The sequence below is a fragment of the Desmodus rotundus genome, chromosome 13 (assembly GCF_022682495.2).
Source record: "Desmodus rotundus isolate HL8 chromosome 13, HLdesRot8A.1, whole genome shotgun sequence".
Taxonomy (NCBI): domain Eukaryota; kingdom Metazoa; phylum Chordata; class Mammalia; order Chiroptera; family Phyllostomidae; genus Desmodus; species Desmodus rotundus.
Window position 1 is genome coordinate 18,966,833 of NC_071399.1, and position 23,238 is coordinate 18,990,070.

Genomic DNA, 23,238 nt, shown 5'->3' on the forward strand with positions numbered 1-23,238 from the left:
ATTCCCACCAACAGTGCACAAAAGTTCTGTTTTTTCCACATCCGTGTCAACATTTGCTGGTTTTTGTTCTTTTGATAGTGGCCTTCCTAATGGGTATGCGGTGATCTCACTGTGGTTTTGAATTGTATGTCTCTCATGATTAGTGAGGTTGGACATCTGTTTCTATGCTCATTGGCCATTTACGTATCTTTGAAGAATTGTCTACTAAGTCCTTTGTCCATTAAAATTTTTTTGTTGTTGTCAAGTTGTGGAAGTTTCTTATATATTTTTGGATATTAAACTCCATTAGCTATATGATTTGCAAATATTTTCTTCCATTCCATAGGTTGCCTTTTTACTACTGATTGTTTTCTTAGATGTGCAGAAGTTTCAAGTTTAAGCCAAGTTTAAGACAAGTGTAGTTTCATTTGTCTCTTTCACCTTTAGTGGTGTGTGTTTTTGGTGTCAGATTTAAGAAATCGTTGCCACGAACAATGTCCTGAAGCTTCCTCCTTGTTTTTTTTAATGGATTTATATTTTTAGGCCTTACATTTAGGTCTTTAATCCACTTTTTGAGTTAATTTTTGTGTATGGCGTAGGGTAAGGATCCACCTTCACTCATTTGCATGTAAATATCCAGTTTCTGAGCATCACTTGTTGAAGAGACTGCCCTTTCCCCATTGTGCAGTCTTGGCACCTTTGTTGAAAATCGTTTGGCCATACATGCAAGGGTTTATTTCTGAGCTCTCTGCTCTATTCTGTAAGTCTGTTTGTCTATCTTTGTGCCAGTACCACAAGTAATCTTAATTACTTACGATTTTTTTTAGCATATTTTAAAATCAGGAAGTGTGAAGCCTCCAACTTTGTTCTTTTTTTCAAGATTGTTTTGGCTGTTTGAAGTTCCTTGAGATTTCTTGTGAATTGTAGGATGATACTCTTTCTGAAGAATAAAAATGCCATTGGGATTTTGATAAGCATTGCATTGAATCTGTAGATTGCTTTGTATGGTATGGACATTTGGTTAACAGTTTTTAAATGGAGAAGGAAAGTGTCAACATAGGCACGAGATGCTAACTTGTTAAGCACCTCTAGTTTGTAAAATTTTACCATAAATATGGTACAGTAGGAAGAGTCCCAGACTTTGAAACTGAAGACTTAGATTTAAATAATTACTTCGCTCTGTGACCTTATGCAAATTACTCTACATCTCTGAGCCATAGTTTTTTCATCTTTCATTAAGATAATAATCCTTTGTGTCTTGTAGAATTATTGAATGGATTGAATGAGTTAACAGCAAGAGAGTCCTTTGAAGTATTAATGCTTATAACTATAAAATTATGATTAATACTAACAATGCCTTACTCTTATATGGCAAATTATAGAAAGTCTATGTTTTATGTCAGAGTAGACTCTCTCATCTTGTAAAACCATGGAAGGAAAGTTCTTACTTAGCTTTTGTTTGTGTCATGTAGAAGCACAAACTGCAAATTTATGGACAAGCTTTTTGGTGGTGCTAACAATGGTAGCTGAGATTTTCATAGATAAAGTTCCCAAACAGCAAAGGGCGGTTTCTACTAAGGACGTAGACTTATCTGTAGTTAGACTCTCTTAAGTAAGCCCGCCCAAGTGAATATTAAGGATAAACCTTTATTATAGTGTAGACTTTTTAAGAAGTAGGATTTCCACCCTGGCCAGTGTGGCTCAGTTGGTTGGAACGTTGCCCCGTAACCAAAGGTTTTCGGGTTCAATTCTTGGTCAGGGCCCATATCTAGATTCCGGGTTCAGCCACAGTTGGTCTCTGGTTGGAAGTGTATGGGAGGCAATCAATTTATGTTTTTTTCTCACATCGATGTTTTTCTCTCTCCCTTCCTCTTTCTCTAAAAACAATGAAAGAAATGTCCTTGTGTGAGGATAAAAAAAAAAGTAAAAGCTTTTCTTTTTACCTTTTCTTTATTGTTTTTTCATCCTACCACCTAGAAATCTAGCACCTACCAGTTAACATTCTGGTACACATTTTCTTCCTGTTCTTTTTATGTAAATATATATGTATATATATACCTATATATTACATGTACATATATTTACATAGGTGAGCTCAAGCTGCATATAATTTTGCATCTCTATAAACATTTTTCTTTAAAAAATTTACTTATTATTTTTTATATTTTGAATGAATCTTTATTGTATTTTTTCCATTACCATTTAGTCCCCTTACACTCCCCTTTCCCAGCAATCACCACACTGTTGTCCATGCCCATGAGTCCTTTCTCCTTTTTGCTCGATCCCCTCACCCCTACCCCACCCCCAGCTGTCATCCTGCTCTAGCAGCATCCTGCTTTTTATAGTTAAAAACATATTGTAGTCATTTTCTTATGTTTTTAGCCCTCCATAAAATTTCATCAATGACTGTATAATATTATATCATTTGAATTTATACTAATTGATTTATACTAATTGAATTTATACTAATTGAATTAATTAAGCAATTAATCAATTGCTTAATGTTGACTCTTTAATATTATTCAGTTTTTAGCACCATACTAAGATTTTGTTGCCTCCACTACGGAACTACTAATCCAGACCCCACTTTGCTCTGTTGTTAGGAGAACAAGCCAGCCTTTCCGGGTCTAAAAACTATGGTTCCTGTGAGAGTTTTCACTCAACACAGAAATGCCAAATAGAATGTGCGGGTCTCTCTGAGATTCATCGGGGACTTTCTGAAATGTCTGTAACTGTATTGACCCCCCAAGTTTCTTTTGTGGAGATGGGAGCAGCATGTAGCATTTCCATTTTCTCTTTTTAAACCATCACTGGGCTGTCATTTCAGCAACATCTCAACAAATGAAAATCCTCCTCTGAGTCAATAGTAATTATAGGAATTTATCACAATTGCCAATCAAGGTGTTCTGAAGAGACTCATCCTTCTTGTTAAATTAGCTTTCACTGCACGCAAACAGTGAGTTATCTTTAGGAAATCAATTGCAGGGAAATTACAGCTTTCATGGAGTGATATAACCTTGCCAATCGTCTTGTTATACATAATTTCTCTACCCAGAAATTCAGCTGGGCTCGTATGACTTATTTTTGGAGATCATATTTCAATGCAGGAAATGTAGAAAAGTCAACTTCTAAAAGCCCAGGAAGGGGGTGGCAGCAAAGAACATCCCAAGATACTTGCAGCCAATCAAACCGCCACTCCAGGAGAGGTCAGCAGGCTGGGGCCTGTCATCTTGTCACTTTGATCCAGTGGATTTGGAGGAACAGTCGGTCACTGGTGGTAGATGCTACCGGCTACTCCTTACACACCTACGCTAGAAGAAACTTCCGTTGGAGGATACTTTAGGTATTTTCTGAGTTCTTTAAAGAAGCAGTACCAGGTTTTTCTGAAAAGCTCTGGTGATATGAAGTGATCAGTGATCATTTCCTGCAGCAGCTGAAAAAAAATCATTTTAGCATTCAATCTCTGCTGCAGGTTCCCATATCAGATGTATGGCTCATTGATGCTATAACAAGATGGTAATTAATATGCAATTAACCTAGAATTACTAGGGAATTACCATGTGGTTTTTAAATGGACTCAACGTAGCCATTTTTATATTTATTGGCTGCGCCCAGCGCACGTTTTCCTCCTGGAGCGTTTCCGCGCGATCTGCAGGATGCCAGCACTCACGAGGATCGGACAAAACCCCAGACTCTCACATTAGCACGGCCCACCTGGGCAGGGCGTGCATGTGCAATAGACACGTACAGGGGGGCTATTAGTGGAAGGCAAAAGGAGCCCTTTTAAGTTAAAAGTCAGTGCTGGGTTCAACATTTCTTTCGTAAATTGTCTCATTTAATTCTCACCTCAACACTCTGCGGTCGGACCGTCATTGTACCCATTACATAGATATAGATCTGAAGCACTTGCCCAAGGTCACAAAGCTAGGAAATGACAGAGGAGGGACTGGAAGCCTGCCGGGGGACAGCCTTACATTTAATGCCTCTTTTCTTACTAGTTCAGCATCAAGGTCCCCCGAGGGCTCTGCACTAACAGTTATGCATGAAAGCACAATATCCTCGTTTCAGTGTGTTGGAGCCTTGCCTTTCTTGAGAATATCAGAGACAATATCTCTATATAGAAGGTTGGTCTCTCCTCGGTACTTGGATGAAGGCAGGTTCTAGGTCTAATTTTTCTATTCCTATTTTTGCAGCAAACACTTGTGTGATTTCTGTGTAAGCCATGTAACATTTCTAGCCTCATTTGCTTCATTTATTTTGTAAATCATAAAATTGCATCATATGACATCTATGACCCCTTCCAGAAACTGGATTTTTAATTCTACGGAATTAATCATTTTAGACACATTCCTGAATTATCACGTAGTTTCAGGGCTCTGTAACATAGTTCTAAAATTGTGAATTCCGACAGACAGCCCGGTTAGGACCCACGATGGCCTTATTCTCAAAGGGTCAGTAAGGCTAGAGGAAGGTGCGAGGCAAGGAGGGCGAGACTCAGAGGGTGGCCAGTGAAGTAGGATCTGGAAGGGAACGTCCAAGAGAAAGCAGCTGGAGCTGGCATCAGCTCAGGGGTCAAACACAGTGGAAATTTTAAGGGAAAACTACTGGATATCATGCAAAACAAAGAACCATCGACTGTGGGTCCTAAAAGGGAAATCTGGTCTGAGAGTTACATGAAGTCCAGGGTAGTCTGTCAGCATTGAAAGGACTTCCGTAATAGAGTAAAATACAATAAAATACAATAAAATGCTGGACAGGCGAGGTACAGTTTTTAGGCAGATTTCTGAGGTGTTTAAATACAGGACACAGACTCATGCAGGATGGCTTTCTCGGGTAGGACCTCCACCACCGCCTACAGTGCTTTGTGTGAGTTAGCAAAGGCACCTGAGGGGCGGGCACAGCCCCTAGCAGTGTGACTTGGGAGCAGGCCGTGTGTTTGTGAGAAAGATGCTCCTTCCTCCAGGCCAAGGATTTTCAACCCCTGCACCGCAAGAATTTTTAAAACATGCCATACCTGGCTGTTCAGTCAGGGGCACTGACCTCTTTTCCCTTAGCTTGTTAAATTAAAAAAAAATGACAACAGCCAACACAACAATAGCCAGTTCGTGTGAATGAATCAAAATTTTACCTATTTTTTTCCATCACATCGGCAAAAAAATATATTTTCTGGTGCACTGCAGAACTTTAGTAATTAGTTTATGTGTTGTGAGATGAAAGGTGTCAAGGTTGAAAATCCCTGCTCTAGGTGGCTGTCCCTGCGCCTGAGATGCCTGGGTAAGTGGGCACGGCACTGGGGGTCAGCTCCACTCTCCTGCCTAGCCTGGGCCCCTTGTCAATAAACAGCCCGCACAACCACACTCAGGGCTTCCCCTGAGGGAAGAGGGACCCTGAGGCTGGAAGAATCAAACGTCCGGACTGAAGGAGCAGGCTCGGTAGCCACGGGGTTAAGTTTTCTCCATCTGGGAGAGTGGCCTTCTATCTGCAGAGCAAAATTGAGATGTGTCTCCGAGTCTGTTTCTCCTGGTTACAGGCCGAGGCTTCTGATGTATGTCAGGAGCGCAAAAACTTGGTGGTTCTACAGGTTGATAGACTGGAGAGAGAGTGCGAGCGCATAAAATCAACCTGTTCTTCCTAGTTTCTCGCCTTCATCTAGTTATGAGCTTAGCCGCTGAAATGGTTTATGGCCTGCTCCTGCTTGGAGAGGCTGTAGGGGGATCCCTGCCCTGAAAAATAATGCCCTTGCACTAATTCAGCTCAGCGGGCATCTGAGCAAATCAAAGCGAGGGGTGCGAGCATCCAGAACTGGTACCTTTTCTTTCAAATAGGATTGGCGGGGGCCTTGAAGGCTGCAGTCTTTGAATCAGAGCTCAAGGGCAAACACAATTTGATGCCTCTTCCCCTGCCCTTAGTGTCCCCTGGAGCCCTGCGAAACTAATGTCTAGAAGGCGGCAGCTCTTTACCCTGAAGGGGCCTCGGAGCAGCCTCCAGTTGTTCTGTGCAAACTTCTGTCATTGCTGGAAGCAAATGCTACCCTGTAGGTCCCTGGAGCTTAAAGAGACAGGGCCTCCAAGCATCTTGGAAGCTGGTGGAGGCAGGGATTGTGGGTAAGTAGTAAAGAAACCAGCTGATAAATGTTTAAAGAGGGACAGATGGTTACCAGACAGTGTGGTTGGTAATCACATCGTAAGATATATAAATGTCGAATCACTATGTCGCACACCTGAAACTAACATAATATTATATGCCAGCTGTAAAAATGGGTCTAAAATCCTTTTTATCTTGTTTTCATTTGTTACCGAAAAAACAATGAAACAACATAAAAATGGAATAAAAAATGAAAAATGGGACCCATAGCCCACCCACCCCTCTCTGCGCAGCAACTCTTTCCACTTTAGTTCTTTTTCTTGTATCCGTCTGTTTACCCTCATAAACCAGACTTGCAATCTATAATATATTAGGTGAGGGAAGCAGAATACTTAATGCTCCCTCGTATTTCTTCTCCCTACCGTCCTTCTCTCAACCTTAATAGCTGGGCGATATTCACATATTAAAATGAGAATGTACTTTCAACACTCTGCTCTTTAACCTTCATTCCTCCTCTGCCCGTGCATCTTTCTCAACTTGACCCTGCAAGGAAGGGCCAAAGGACTGCCTGTCACTTTCGATGTTAGATGATATCCGACAGATGAAGCAGACAGGCCTTGCCCGCCATAATTACACTGTGTATTATTTGTTGTCCGTGAGTTTATGTTAGAGACGCTTCCTGGAGTTTGCAGAGCCATTCAGACATGTTATCTCACGAGATCTTCACCACGTGTGTATGATACATCTTTTCTCGCTTTTATAGATGAGGAGAAAGAACAGCATAAAATTAAGTGGCCGCTTCAGGACTTCAAGTCCAACTTCTGATTCACTGTCCAGTGAACTCCTATTCATGCCTCAGGGCCCAGTTCTCACTTCATGACGTCTGGTAACTTCTGCTATCAGTGCCCTCCTCTCTCCCATTCTCACAGAATGAAAATTCTCCTCTATTGCTTTTCTTTATCGTGGCAAAATACACACAACATAAAATGGACCATCTTCACCATTTTTGGCGCTAAGCACATTCACACTGCCGTGCAACCATCACTGCCATCCGTCTGCAGAACTTTTTCATCATCCCAGACAGATACTCTACCTGCTAGGTACTACGTTCCCTCTTCTCCATTCCGTCAGCCCCTGGCAACCTCCCTTGTTCTTCCTGTCTCTATGTGTTTGTCTATCCCCGTTACCTCATGTAAGTGGAATCAGACAATACAGGGCAGGGCAAAAGTAGGTTTATAGTTGCGTGTATGGAAAATAATGCAGTAATTCATAAATAATAATCACACAAGAACAAACTGTGTGTTTTGCGGACTCACAACTGCAAGCCTACGTCTGCCCCACCCTGTATCTGTCGTCTTTGTGTCTGGCTCATCTTGGCAGAATGTCTTCAAGGTTCATTCCTCTATCAGAATTTCTTTCTTTTTCAGGCTGGAGAGCAGTCTGGGGTGTGTGTTGTTTTACCCATTCATCTGTTGATGGCGACTGGAGTTGTTTCCACCTTTTGGCTGTTAGGAACGATGCTGCTATGGTGTACAAGTATTTGTTTGAGTCCCTACTTTCAACGTTTTGAATGTGAAATTGCTAGGTCCTAGAAGTGGAATTGCTGGATCATGGGATAAGTCTCTGATGAAGTCTTTGAGGAGCCACTAAGCTGTGTTCCATTGTCATTTCATGCCGTTTTATACTTGTATATTCACCGACAATGCACAAGAGTTTCAATCTCTCCTCACCAATGGCTGTTTTCCACAGCAGCCATTCTAATGGGTGTGCGGTGGTACCTTAGCTGCCTTTTAGACATCTATGAAACATGCCTCCATGGCCCACGCCGCCTCTTGTACCATCTTGTATAGCTTTAGTGCCTGAGCCTGCAGCAGACTGGGAGGTGTCTGCAGAGAGGGACCGTGTAACCCCAGTCCCTGGCCGAGCACAGGTGCTCAAGAAATGCTTGTCGAGTTGAATTCCGACTGCTCATTACCTTCTCATTTTGATTTACTCACTGCCATTAATTTTTCAGAAGTGCCCTTTTGCTGTTTTGGCATTTGTCTCTGAGAGAGAGACAAAGATAAAAACGGGTTCTGTCCCCTGAGGAGTCCGTCTGGAATAATGAACCTTGCTGGACATCCTTTGGCCTTTCCCTTTCATCACGTCTACCAAGAGCCTCACAACTGAACAGCGCCTTCCTTGCTTTTTTTTTTTTTTTTTAAATGAAATGCTTGACAGCCCCTTTCATGTGATAGACAATGGGTGGGTTCTAAGGGCCCACAACTGAACAAGACACAGTGTCTGCATTTGAGAAGTTCTTCGCTTATGGGGGGAAATAGAGAGCAACAAAGCAGTGTGGAAAGGGCATTGTCTACTATGCTATGACCAGACCAAGGAAGCTGGAACTGACCGCGGAGGGGGGCTGGGGGAGTCCAAGAGAGGAGTTAGTGTTTGACTGGTCTCTTGATGAATGAGTAGGGAGAGAAGGAAAGGAGTGTGATCCTAGAAAGAAGTCCCAGCCTGTGCAAAGTCATGGAGGGAGGTGAGAACAAGCATCTTGGAGGAAAGGGATACTGGGCAAGAATGTGAGCCAAAAGGAACTCATTTAATAATTCTCAACAGGGAAGTGAAGGACTGGTGGGATGGGACTGGTGGAGGAGGTAAGGAGACCCATTGGCAAGGGCTGGTCACGCACATCGTCTGGGAGAGAGAAGATGGAGTCACGCCATTGGCAGTGGGGAAGAGAGGCGCAGGGCGAGGCTCTACGGGTACTTCTAGGGTTGGAATGACAGGATGTAGGTGGTGGGCAATTGCACACAGAGGAGGAGAAAGAGGAAAGTGAAGAAGCTGACTCCAATATTTCCACATGGAGTGATTCCTCTCCCTTCTTCAATGTTCTGAGAGTATCATATACTGAACACCGTGTGATGAGTATTTTACCAGATGTCTGGGTGTGGCTCAAAGTGTCAAAGTACATGTAGCATTTATTTATCAATTCTTAGTCCTTTAGAAGATAATGTTTGCATGTTTTTGACCAACCTTCATTGTCATATCATCATATGTCATATCAATTTTTATGAGCCTATTCACTATGTGCCAAGTGCTTTTCATATATTCATTCTGTCCAAACTCCCACGTGGTAGTTATTACTATTCCCATGTAGTGGATGGATATGTTTGTTATGTCACAGACAAGGGTGCCACAGATGTCATATTATTTTCCCTAACTTACATCAATCTGAATTCAGGTACCTTTGTCTCAACCTGCCATATTGGGATTATTTTACCATCCCCTCCCTTAGGACAACACAAAGGTCTGAAGGGTCTTGCCTCAAACAGAGCTTTGGAGGAAGCCCTTTGATTTCCTGTCCACGCTGATCCCAACCCATTTGCTCATTGCTCAAGTCCGCACGGGGTTTCAAAGGCATCGTATGTACAAAGGTGCTTAAGGTCCTGCCTTCCTGTGAAAGCATCCAACCGTCCCTTCTTACGTACCACATTCTCTTGGGAATCTTGCCAGCTTAGGTTTTTGCCAACAAAAACCACGAAGAAAAGTTGTCTTCAGTCATCATAAATCCCCCTGCATTGTGGAAGGCCGGGTTACCTTCTGAGAATGAGAAGGTTAAAATGCCACAATAACAGAAGAAAACATAAGAGTAGTAATTCTGTAACACTTCCTGCCACACTTCTTTAAGAGTTGAAGATTAGTCAGTAATTTGCCAAAGTCCTTCTCCAAAGCTGTAGTAATAATGGGCTCTTCAGAGCTGTCCACATTTCAATCCCTGGCAGTTATAAATGTGCTATTTCACATGGCACCAGGGAATTTGCAGACATGCTTACAGGGAGAATGATAATGGATTATGTGGGTGGGCCCCACCGAATCACAAGGATCCTTAAAAGTCGGTGAGGGGAGCGAGCGTTGGTTAGAAGTGAGCACTCTACTCTATATTGCTGGTTTGGAAGAAGGAGAAAGGCAACCATGAGTTACAAAGTGTGGCTGCTTCTGGAAGCTGTGAACAGCCAACAAGGAAATGGAAATCTGGGTCCTACAACCACAAGGAAATGAACTCTGGAAGGAGCAAGAAATGGATCCTCCCCTAAAACTTCTGGAAAGGAACACAGTCTCGACAACACCTTGATTTTAACTGAGGGAGTCTGTAGGTCTGACCTACAGAACTGTAAAATAATACACTTGTGTTTAAACTGCTAATCTGTGATGATTTGTTATGGCAGCAAGAGAAAGCTAATATAGTCCAAAGCTAGTAAAAGCCAAAATCGTACCTCAGGTCATATTCTTTTCAAATGTTCCCAGGTCCAGCACTATTCTCCAGAAAGTTAAATTGGAAAGTAGAAGATGTGTTTTTGTTTTCTTTGGAAGTAAATGTGTTGTAAGAACAATAGATCTTATTCAATGAGAGTTAAACAATACATAAAAATACACAAAAGAAAGTAAAATCTCCCCAAAACTTCATAACCTAAAAATCAGCACTGTTATCATTTTCACAAACATCCTTCCATACAATTTGCTTTGCATGTGTATATGATCAATTTTTATATTTTTATATATGTTTCTATAATTGCTTTTTCAAATGGACAATTTTTCATAGTCATCTTTGTGTCAGTAAATATAGATCAACATCATTATTTCAGGTGGTTGAATAATATTCTATTGCGTGGATGTTTCATAAGTTACTTAAGCAATTCTTATAAACGGACACATATTCTTTATAATATTTAGCTCTTAAAAACAATACTGAAATTAATGCCTCTTTATCTTATTCATTTAAATAAATATCCCATAGAGGTAATTCCTGGGAGTGGAGAGTTCCAAAGAGTATGCATAAATTACATTTTTGTATATTTTGAAAAACTGCCCTCCAGAATTGTTTTATAACTTAGATTCTCAACAATACTGCATAAGCAACTCAGTGCTTTTATATACTCATGAACACTAGGGTTAGTAAATTTTCTTAATCTTTGTCTACCTGATAAACCCAAAATAAAGAAGTTCTTATTCTTTTGGTTTTGACTTTTTGGTTACTATCACACTTAAATACTGTTTGAACGTTTACTGGTTACTTGTATTTCTTCCTTTGTGGGCTGCCTGTGAGAAATTGATACAATGTGGTGCAAAAGCGTAGACTTCCAATGGTTCTGAATCGCTATTTCTTTTTACTGCAAAAGCTTTATTGTTTCCATTTGCTCCAAGGCATGGGAGAGGCCTCCAGGGTGGTTAAAAGGATGCTTAATGGTTGTAGAGAAAGGCCCCGGCAGAAGCTAAACACTAGGAAGAGCAGAGGGCTTCTCACAGGCCTCAGGGCTCCAACAGCTCCTAGTTACCCTTGAGGGTGGACCTTTCAAAGACATGCTTGCCCAGCCCAGCCCAGCTCAGCCTGGGGGCTGGCCAGCCTGCAGAGGCTGGTCAGGTGGTCCTCAACTTCTTGATGGGTTTCAGCTCCTTATCTAAAGAGTGGTTCTCCAGGAGGTCACAGAGCTGAGGGTCTGTGCAGGTAGAACCCAGGGCATGCAGATCCACAAGGGCCTGGTTCGGGTTCTTCTCCATGACCACGGTGGCTTCCAGGCATCCTGAGTTTTACCCCACTCATAGCGGGAAGGCCTCAGCATGTCCTGGAAGAGAACGTGGCCACCGTGCTGGTTTTGCACCTTCAAGAGACACTCAGCACCCTCACGCTTCTCCTCCAACCTGCAGAAGAAGTGGCTCACACCCTCCAGAGCCCCATCATTGCGGCTGAAGTAGAAGACCAGAGACAGGCAGGTGTAGCAGGCTGCAGGTGCATGTTCACCAGGCGGTTGATGTAGCTTCCATCGTGGGGGAATAATTCTGACAAATTTTGGAGCCCATGGTTGCTCAGCAACCAGGAGTTAAGGCCAAAAACTGATGTTGGCTGGTCTTGGGGGCAGAGGATGACAGGTGGTTCTGAAGGTGGTGACTGGAGAAGAGGTTGGAGGGTGGTCGGAGGCTGGAAGAAGGGGCGTCCCTGGGTCTGTTCCACCCAAACACTGTTGAAGCAAAGACAGATCGCGGGGGCCACTGAGGCCACTGCCCTGAATCACTATTTCCTTATCTATTAGTTGTGTGATCTTGAAAAAGTTACTGAAATCATTTAAGCCTCAGTTTTGCCACCTGTCAAACTGGTATAACATTATTTACCTCCTAAAGTTTCTGGGCGAGTTAGAGGTGGTAACTTAAAGAAAGCTCTTCAATCATGCCTTCCATGTGCTGGTAAACATTAGTTATTATTAATAAGATTTAAAAACATTCTTTTGGATTTGCAAGAGCTTCTAAGCTCCTTAATTATTAAGGCTGTTTATCCTTTGACATGCGTGTTGTAAAATGTTTTGTGCAAATGTATTTTAAACGGGTAGAAATGGAGAGGACAAGCACACCTGTCCAGTCACGTACCTGGTGGCGGGGCTACGCCATCGTCACTTATGCTGTACCCCCACCAAACCTATTAGTCCCACTCAATCCCGTCTCACTGTCATTAACATGTCATTAGCAGCTCTACATTTGTAGGGAAGGAGGAGCCCTACACTTGAAGGCCCTTCTTTTGACCAAGGGGACACATCGGAGCTTTCTGGTTGACACTTATGTGTCTAACTGAGCATCTTCTCTGGGGACTCCTGGTTATGCTGACCTCCCCTTTCCTTCCTTAGAAGCTCCAGCTGGCCCAGGTCCAGGGAGGGGCCAAAGCCCCTCCCGTACCCCGACTTTTCCTGAATCATCAGCTTTCTTCCTCTTCACTGACTGACTGGGCCCAGCCCGACAGCTGCTGACAGAGGAGTGACTCGTTGATTCATGTTAACAACTATTAATAGGGCTCATTATTTCCCGAGAAACCGACAGGACGACGCTCCTCCTTGTCTTCTGTTTTCAGGGCACAATTGATTCTTCTTCACCGAATTAACTGGCAGCCGTTTAAATCATATTGATGTCTACAGTTCAAAGTGATGCCTCTGATGCCTTGTGTGGTAACAAATTAAACATAGAAGTTAGAATCCCGCACACGCCACTTACCTGCTTTCAGGCGCGGGGTGGCGGGCATGGCACGGAGCGAGGAATCCACGCGGGCACGCAACCTGAAGTTTCCATAGGTGTTTATGTTTGACATCTGTCTGGGTGTGCGTTTCTCCCTCTTTGTATTTATCAATAATTTTTATCATATACCCCCGTTGCCTCAATGGAATTGGGCCAGAGAGTTTTTACAAGATCTAGTAGTCTCTGTTTTCTTCCAGAAGGACTGTGACCTCTGTTTCAAGTGCGTGTGTTTTGGGTGGATGGAATGGACAGTCAGGTCAGCGAGAATACGAAATTAAAGTAGCCTTGGGGGGAGAAAACCTAAGATTAAAGATTAGTTACCTGTATAAAGACATTAAAAAAAGATTAGGCTAAAATGAGGAAAGTCACCCAGTGGATAACCGTGAAAGAGGGGGACACTGGACTATTTTTTTTTTTAAACCAAACCAAACCAAATCAAACGAAGCCAAACCAAACCAAACCATAGTCCTTTAATCTACCACGGCCAGCATGCTTACAAGACGGGATATTGGTGATCGATCCTGTCTTCTGACATGGCGTTCCCTCAGGTTCCCTGCTGGGGTCTGAGCTGGGGGACCTGGCTGCTGCAGTGCCCTGGGTGTGTGCATCTCCCTGTGGGTCCGGGGCAGGACGTTCTCCTCATGCCTGGAGCACTTCAGAGTGTCTGTGGCCTGTCTGGAGTTACTGACTTACCAAGTGCCGTGCAAAGCCCCAGAAGGAGGATAAACTTTCCTAAGGATGGATAGATAATGGCTTCACAAGTGAACTGGACTCAAAGAAAACTGCAAGGCAAGCCGCTTACGTGGCAATTGCTTCGCTTGCACGTCCTGAGTCCACAGCTGAGCTTCTGCGAGTGGCACACCTGATTGATTGATTCGACATTACAGCCTCTGAAAAATGTGAAGGAGCTGTAATTGTTGCTGGAGGTATCTGTCAGCTTCACGCTGAGTGAGTGACTGGTGCCTGAGAGACTCCTGGGGGGGCTCCTGCTGGCTCAGGGCAAGAGGGCTCCCTTCTCGCTTCACTGGCACTGCTGTTGCTTAGCAGACCCCTCAGCGACCAGAAGGTTTGAGAACTCTGGAGGTGAATGTGCAGGCAACACACACAGGCACACCCACCCACCATGTCTGCTGGGGTCTCACCATGCGGGAGCAAGGGGCATGAGGCCATTGGGAACTATCTATCTATTTATTTGAGGCGAGTCACAGAACAAGTCCTCACCTGTAGGGACGGGCAGACAGGGAGGGAGGGGGTGGTTCCCCCAAAAAGGAATACCAGGTGGGCAAGCGAGAAGTGTGTTCGCTTTGTTTCTTCCTTTTGAAACGGGTGGGACCAGAGCAGCCAAGGAAAGCCACGTCGAATTGTATCTGTAGCCCTAACACTTTCTGCAGATGTGGCTCCAAGAATATGAGTCCAAGGCCACTGACCCTTGTACTCCCTCAACTTGATGGCTGATATTTCACTGTTTTGTCCCTGGGTTTGGCGTGTTGGCTACTTTATAATTAAAATATTCTTAGGGGAGAGATTAGTTTCAGGGGGTTTTTTTGTTTGCTTTTACTCACTGACACCTAATTGTGAGCTGGTTTATTAGATCCGCGAACATGTTTTGAGGGCGCGAGGGTGGGAACAAAATTTTTTAAAAGATAACTCTCATTGCTCTCTAGGGAGACTGATGAGGTAATCCACAATCTAGTGGAATATGAGTCCTGGGGACTTGGAGTGGTGGCAGACGTGGCCGCAGTGGGCACGAGGTGGGGGAGCACTCGTATGGAGGGGCACTAAGTACCCTTATGCTACCTGCACTCCTTGTTTCTTTAGATTTGTTTGTTTCACTGCATTGGGGAATCTGAGGGCTTAGGAGATGCTTTGGAATGATTTCTGCTGAACACAGCCCACAGGCCAACGGCATTGGTAAATGGTGTGAGCCATCTTATACCCAGGCCAAGCTACAGGGGAATGTGGGAAATGCAATTGTAAACAAATTAATAAACTTTATTTTTTGGAGGAGTTTTAGGTTCACAGCATAATCGAGGGGAAAGTTCAGGGAGACGTGGGTTTCTGCTTTCAGCATCCTTGCTATGCCCATTTTTTCTCTTGTTACTTTCCTCTGATCTCCTGGTCTCCTTCCAAACCTGCTCCAGTGGCAGCCTCCCTATCTCAGTTGATAGCAACTTCATCCTTCCTGTAGCTCAGAGCCAAATCTTTTTTTAAACTCTATATTATCATTCATGTTATTACAGTTATCCCAGTTTTTCCCCTTTTGCTCCCCTCTATCCAGTCCCCCCTACTCCCTCTGGAAATCCGCACCTATTGTCCATGTCCATGGGTCATGCATATATGTTCTTGGGCTACTCTATTCCCTATGCTGTACTTTACATCCCCATGACTATTCTGTAACCACCTGTTTGTACTTCTTAATTCCTTCATTTCTTTTGACGATCCCCACAACACCTCTTCCCATCTGGCAGCCATCAAAATGTTCTCCATATCTATGATTCTGTTTCGGTTCTGCTTGTGTGTTTATTTTGTTTTCTAGAACAAATTATTGATAGATATGTATTTATTGTCATTTTATTGTTCATATTTTTGATCTTCTTAAAGAAGACTCTTTAACATTTCACATATATCGTCTTGGTGGTGATGAACACCTTAAGCTTTATCTTATCTGGAAAACTCTTTATTTGCTCTTTGATTCTAAATGAAAGCTTTGCTGGGTAGAGTAATCTTGATTGTAGCTCCTTGCTTTTCATCATTTTGAATATTTTTTGCTAATCTCTTCTAGCCTGCAAAGTTTCTTTAGAGAAATCAGCTGACAGTCTTATGGGAGTTCCCTTGCAGGTAACTAACTGCTTTTATCTTGCTACTTTTAAGATTCTCTCTTTGTCTTTAATCCTTGGCACTTTAATTATGATGTGCCTTGGTGTGGGCCTCCTTGGGTTTATCTTGTTTGGGATTATCTGCATTTCCTGGACTTGTATGTATATTTCCTTCACCAAGTTAGGGAAGTTTAATGTCATTTTTTCAAATAGGTTTCCAATTTCTTGCTCTCTCTACTCTGCTTCTGGCACTCCCATGATGAGAACTTTGGTAAGCTTGAAATTGTACCAGGGGCTCCTTACACTATCTTCATTTTTGTGGATTTCTTTCTTCTTGTTGTTCTAATTGATTGTTTTTTGCTTCCTTATAATCAGATTTCATTCTCAGCTTCATTCACTGTACTGTTGATTCCCTGTAAATTGTTCTCTATTTCAATTAGTGTATCCCTCTTTTCTGACTGGATTTTTTTTATGCTGTTGAGGTCCTCACTAAGTTCCTTAAGCATCTTTATAACCAGTGTTTTGAATTCTGCATCTAGTAGATTGCTTGCCTCCATTTTGTTTAGCTCTTTTCCTGGAATTTTGTTCTGTTCTTTTATTTGGGCCATGCTTCTTTGTCTCCTCATTTGGGCAGCCTCCCTGTGTTTGTTTCTATGTATTAGGTGGAGCTGCTGTGTCTCCCAGGCTTGGTAGAGTGGCCTAATGTAGCAGGGATCCTGTAGAGTGGCACAGCCTCCCCTATGACCCAAGCTGGGCACTCAAGATACACCCACCATGTGAGTTGTGTATACCCTTCTGTTTTAACTGAGCCTTGTTGGCATGTCCAAGGTCAGCCACTGATTGTGTTCTGTCCAAGGTCACACAGCATAACCATAGGTGGCAAACACAAGGCCTACGGGCTGAATCCGGCCCTCCATCTTGTTTTATCTGGCCTGGCACCTTGTTTCTACCCAGCAGCAGTGCTGAGCTCCTTACCCCTAGTTAAGGAGTAGTTAAATTTATACAGTCCTAAAATTATATTCAGCCCTTTGAAGGCAACCACGAGGCTGATGTGGCCCCTGGTGAAAATGAGTTTGACATCCCTGGAAAACAATCTGCAGATGGCTGCTACTTGTGCTGGGCTTGGAGGTGCCTAGGCGAGGTCAAGCTGTGAACCAAGGCAGGCTGCTGCCAGTGGTAGGCCTGTGGCAACTTAGCAAAAGGTACAGGGATTGCTGAAGCCAGATACTGCTTGTTTGAGATACTGCTTGTTTTAGGGAAATCTGAAGCACAGACCAAGATAAGTCATCAGTATGGAAAAGCCACTGTCTTGAGTGGGCCTGAAAGTTGGGGGGAGCAGGGCCTCAGGGAATCACCAGGGTGGGGCAAGCAGTGTGAGCCAGGTTGATGGAATCTCACATATTGCGCCTGCCTGCTTCTCTGTGGCTCTGTGAGGGGATGGCCCAGAAAAGGACCAATGACCTCTGCCAGCACTTCTATCTGGGAGAAAGCTGCCCTCCAGCTCTCTTCCTGATGCCAGACAATTCAGTTCCTCCCCTTATGACTCTGATGCCTTTCAATCTGCTGCCTCCTTGCTGGAGTGTAGAAGGAGTGAGTCCATGTGAGTCTGTGCATGGGCCCTTTAAGAGAAACTTCCTGAGACTCCAGTTTCTGCCTTCCACAGCCTCAATCTCCACTGGTTTTTACAGCTAGAAGTTATGGGGACTTTTTCCTGGCACTGGAACCCTGGGCTGGGAGGCTTGGTGTGGGGCTGGGACCTTTTGCTCCTCAGATATCCCTCTTGATTTTTATTCGCCACGTGTGGGTGTTTCTGCCGTGTTTCTGCCCCTCCTACCAGTCTCCATGTGCTTCTTCTTTAATTCTGTAGTTGTAGGACTTCCATCCAGCTCAATTTCTCATGGTTCTGCATGGTGGTTATTCTATAGCTTAGTTGTAGTTTTGCTGTGGTTGTGTGATGAGGTGAGCCCTGTTTACCCACACTGCCTTCTTGACCAAAAGTAGGGCTGAATCCTGGAGATAGTGCTGGCGGTGCTACCCAAGTACATAGATGGGGTGTAGACTCTTCACACCTCCACTGCTCTTGCCCTTGTTCAACCACGCCAGCACCTGCCCGACAAGTTCACCTTTATGTAAGGGCCACCTAGAAGCTCACCTGTTTCTACCTTTGTCCCATAGACTTGAATCTGTTCTTAGAATAGCAGCCAGGGTGGCTTGTCTAAGACGTAATCCAGATCATGCCACTCCTTTGGCTCACAACCTGACAACAGCTCCCTATTTCAAGAGTAAAACCAGACTTGTCCCTGTGGCTTGAAGGCCCTAAATGATTGAGCCCCTTTGCCTTTCTTACCTCCTCTCTTCTATTTCTCTGCTGTTCACTCAGCTCCAGCCACACTGGTCTCATTATTCCTGGAACAGCCCAGAATGCTCCCACCCTGGTTCTTTGCTCTCTATATACTTGATTATTATGTGTATTTATTTACTTATCTTTTGTCTGTCCCATTCACCAGAATGTGAGTTCCATCCATTTCCGTTTGGTTGCCGAGGTATTCCAAATCCCTAGAACAATGCCTGGCAGAGTGCGGTACTCAGTATAATTGTTGCTTGTGTTTTGATTGATTTCCTCTTTTAGTTTGGTTCCCCTGCCTTAAAAACTTTCCTCTGACTGCTTACTCTGACCTTCTAAACTAAATCTACCATCCTAGGCAGTGCCTCAAGCTTCTAGATATTTTTAAGATTTTCTACCAGCCTCCTTTATCAAAACTCACAAAATTCTGTTCTCTTCGGACTTTGCTTTTAAGAAGATAATGCAACTCATTAATCTATGCTAAGATGCCATTATTCACTTTTTCGCTTTGAGGTGTTTACAGTACGATATAATTTGGTTCTAAAAACCAAATGTGCTACTACTCCCAGGAGTTGCAGTGTTTGGCTTTCAGGTTTCTAGCAAGCCAGTGGGGCAGATGCTTTTCGATGGCGGAGAAGGAAACTTGTATTTCAGATCAGGCAGTAATATAGGTAGCTAGCCCTAACTAGAATCCTTATCCTCAGCCTCTGCCCCAAGGTCTGCATATTATTTTCCTATTAGCATCAGCTAAACAAATGTTGGTTGTGTGCCCGTGCATGCTGTTTCAACCACTGCAGCATTTCTGTCTGGCAGATACTGTCATTCTCATTTTGTGGATGGTATCACTGAGGCCCAGGGAAGCCAAGTAACTTGCCCACGTTTGCACAGCCAGTGTGATAGAATGAGTCTCTATCTTTCCAGTTCAAGTTTAATGAAAAATTTAATAAATTTAATTTTTTTAGAGCAATTTAAGGTTCACAGCAAAACTGAGCAAAAGGTTCAGAGTGTTCCCATACACTCCCTATCCCCTGCTACACACAGCCGCCCCAGACCACAGTGGCCAAGTGACCCATCCTAATCCCACAAAGTCCATAGATACATAGGGGCTCACTTTTGGTGTTGTACATGTAATGGGTTTGGAAGAGTATATTAATGGCATTTCTCCATTGTTATAACATCAGCCTGAATAGTGTTGCTGCCCCCAAAATCCCCTGAGCTCCACCTGTTCATTCCTCCCTCTCCCCTAACCCCTGAAAACACCGATCTTTTTACTGTCTCCATAGTTTTGCCTTTTCCAGAATGTCATAGGGTCGGAGCCACACAGTATGCAGGCTTTTCGTATTGGCCTCTTTCACTTAGTGCTATGCATTTAGCACTCTTTTTAATATAGCAGATTCATCTTGGGTCCAAAAATTTACCCTCTGTTGCCCAGAGTATAAATGCATTTAAACACGCCAGATTTTGTCATTGTAACACGTTTGTGTAGTAGGTATTTATAAGATGCCCAATTATAGGTGATTGTACACATGCAATATGATTTCATTTATTCTGACTTCCCTCCTCTCAGCCCTCAATCTACTGTGAAGATGGACCGCCTTCTAAGCCCATAGCAACGGGACTCGGAGCTGGTGATTTCTTCATAACTAACAAGGTATAAATGGTAAGACAAACAAGACAGGGAAGGAGAGGCCAATAAGAAGAGGAGAACACTGACCCAGAGACGTGGTAACCTCCGATTATCCAAAGCTGTTTATTGAACACATTTTTGTGCTAAGACTACCTGCTGTTTTTAGTCTGCATGCTGCCTTCACTCCTCCTAATTAAAGCCAGCGGGCTAGAAGAGAAGAAAACAATTTCAAGGTGAGGGGGTGGGGTAGGGAGCAAGCAACAGCTTTCTTGTCTCTCTTTTTAGGGAGACTCTGAGCTCTTTCTAGGAGAAGCTGGCATGAAGGACATGCCTGGGAAATTAAAACCCAGGGTAGTCAAAGGCATCTTTGGACTGCATTCTGTGTCGCCGGGGCCTCTGCACTGTGGCTCAGTGTGCCAGAGGAAAGGGAGCCTTTGCTTAGCTGATGTTCTCAATGTGCATGACTCTCTCCTTGGCTTAGTTATTATTGGAGTCTAGATTAGAGGAAATAGCTTTTTAAAAAATAATGGCATTTGCTGTTACTCGTTTTCCTTCAGTCTACTACTTCTCAAATTTGGGGGACTGTCAGAATCCCCTGGAGGGCTTATTAAAACACAGATGGCTGGACATCACCCCAGACTTTCTGTTTTAGTAGAACCGGGCTGGGGCCCGAGGATATGCATTTCTGAGAAGTTTCCAGGGGATGCTGATGCTGCTGGTCTGGGGACCACACTCGGAGAGCCATTGCTCTCAGCCAGCTGTTTCCAAACTTGTTCATGCATAGACCCTCAGAGTCTTGCCCTCCTGGGTTATCCCACAGCTGCAGTGTACCCGGATGAGAGGTGATGTTTTTAGCTCAGGGCATGCTGAGCGAACATGATCCCACCGTCAGAGACAGTGATGATTCCATCCCTAACATCCTGGGGAAAGGGAGTTAAGCTCCTTCTAACCGGTGTTGGGCAAGGAGGGGGCTGAGGGCGAACCTCCTGTCTTCAGGGAAGCCACATGGTGCTGTGAAGAGAGCACGCTGGGCTTTAGAGTTAATCAGGCCGGGGTACATTTAATTTTTGGCTTTTTCCTTGTGCTTGATTAACTTTAAAGATGTTATTTAACTTATTTGAGCTTCAACTTTCTACCTGTGAACTGTACTCATTTAACGTGTGTGTATTATGTGACCATTCTTCTAGCTTCTGGTTGTGCAAGCAGGAGAGGACACAGTCTGTATCACGGAGCATGTGTTCCAATGGGCGAGGGCAGACTGAACGACAGTAAACCAGTCAATAGGCGCTATAGCTTTAGCTGATGATACCAACAGTAAAGAAAAGAAAATGGAAATTAGCTTTTTGATAGAACTGCTTTGTGGGTGAATAAGGTAACTGGAGCAAAAGCCTGGTACGTAGGAGTGCGGTCAGCACAACGATGGCTTTCTTCCTTTGCGTGGAGGCGCTGGAGCAGCAGGCAGGCCGGGTCGCAGGCCAGGGTTCTCCGTGTCTGTCAGACTCACAGGGCGGATGCTCCGTGTGGGAGGAGCATCCACAATGGAAGGCGGTGCACCACCTTTCAGGGCCTCGCTCAGTGCTCACCTAGGGAAAGCAAACTCCAGGCACCTGCAGGAGTAGGTGCCCATGAATGCGTGTCCTTGCCACCCTGCTCCAGGTTCTACAAGGCAGCTAACTCTTCCTGCCACAAACATGACCTGAGATGGAGCACCACACCATCTCCCTCAGAGAGCAAAAGTGTTGAAAGATTCTGGAAGGAGGAAATAGTATCTTAAAACAAATGGGGCAAATCAGAATCGTAGGGGGCAGAGAAGCATGTTTAATATTGGGCTGTAATTTCTATTGGGAGGACAACTATACTTGTTGGTAGGGCTCCACAAACACTTCTTGGCTGGTAAGAATCCTCAACAGGAAGGCCCGCTTTTCCTCTCCTTAGGGACTGTGAGATTGTCTTTGTCAGAATGGTTGCATGTAATGAGTTCAGGACAAGTTATCCCCGAATACAGTGCTTTGGCATATTGACCATTTCAAGTTTCAGAAATTTGGGAAACAGCAGGTACAGGAAGGATTTTCTGACCTTCCCCTGGGTCAGGCCACAAGATCCCCACTTACGAGGTGCTCTCTCCATACACGGAGGGCGGGAAGGAACATCCTTATATCTGATGAGGGAGGGGTGCTGGCAGGCATCTGAATGAACAGGTCTTGCTAAGTTCCCCCCAGGTTACTGCTCTCAGCTCCTGCCCCTTTTGTCACGTTACATTTCCCAACCACTTCCCACTCTTCATCAAACCCAGCACAAAAATGCTCAGGTTTAACCATTTCTTTGGGTCTTCAGTTCCTTTTGAAGGTTCCTGTATCATATAAAGTTTATACTAAAGAAATTTGTATTCTTTTTTCTTGCTAATCTGTCTTTTGTTTCAGGAGCCTCAGATGAAAACTTAGAAGTATAAGAGGAAAAAGATATTATTTCTCCCCTACATGGGGTTAAGAAAGTTGAGAAAGATTACCAGCTTCCTCTTAGACGCTGTATCACTGGTTCCGAGGATGGAAATCCTTTGTCATTCAGACTGGCCACCAAGGCAGGGGTGATTTCGGGTATTTTGGAAGCCTTCTCTGTCCCTGACCGCCTCTTCCCCATCATCTCCCTTCCTGCCCCTTCCCCAGCATGCTGCAGGTACACACAGGACTTTAAAACTCCCCTTCCTTTCTAATGTCTGGCACTCTTTTGAAAGAGACTTAATATTTCACTATAATTTGTGTGATTTTAAGTTAATGGGTTTTGTCTTTTTTTCTCTGAGCTGTCTGCATCTCATCTCATCTCATCTCTAAGGTGTAAATGACACATAATTACACTCTTTCGTGAGAGCAGGTTTTGATGGAGAGAAAGAGGGAAAAGCCTAAGGGCCACCAGTCGAGGCCTTGGAGTGAGATGGATGGGGGAGGGTGAAAAGAGAAAACAATTTCGTACTTGGCACCCTTAGTGTAGGAAAAGGCATGGATTTTTGCTTCAGGCAGGCCCAAGGTCAAATTCTAGCAACTCCGCTTAGACTTGGAGTAAATTAATTAACCTTTCTTTGTCATGCATGAAATGAAAATAATAATAATAATAATAAATAATGATACCTGTTTTCCAAGTTGGAACAGGAAAATGACTAGTTCTGGCCAGAATGCTCCATCAGTATTTACTACTTAGCATATCGTTTAGCACCTCCTTCCCACCTCTTTCTCACTTCTCACCTCCTTCTCACCAATTCCCTCTGGCTGACCAGTTTTCTCCCTGCTTAGGTGAGAAGTGGTTTCTGCTGGCTGCCCATTTCAGGGCAGAAAGACAGAAGAATCTGCTAATTT

At 43.9% G+C, this 23,238-nt stretch overlaps 1 pseudogene; it reads right to left on the reverse strand.

Moving 5' to 3' along the window:
* Window positions 1–11,376: 11,376 nt before the first annotated feature.
* On the reverse strand, window positions 11,377–11,907 carry LOC139440514 (ferritin light chain pseudogene; annotated as a pseudogene).
* Between the last annotated feature and the right edge of the window lie 11,331 nt (window positions 11,908–23,238).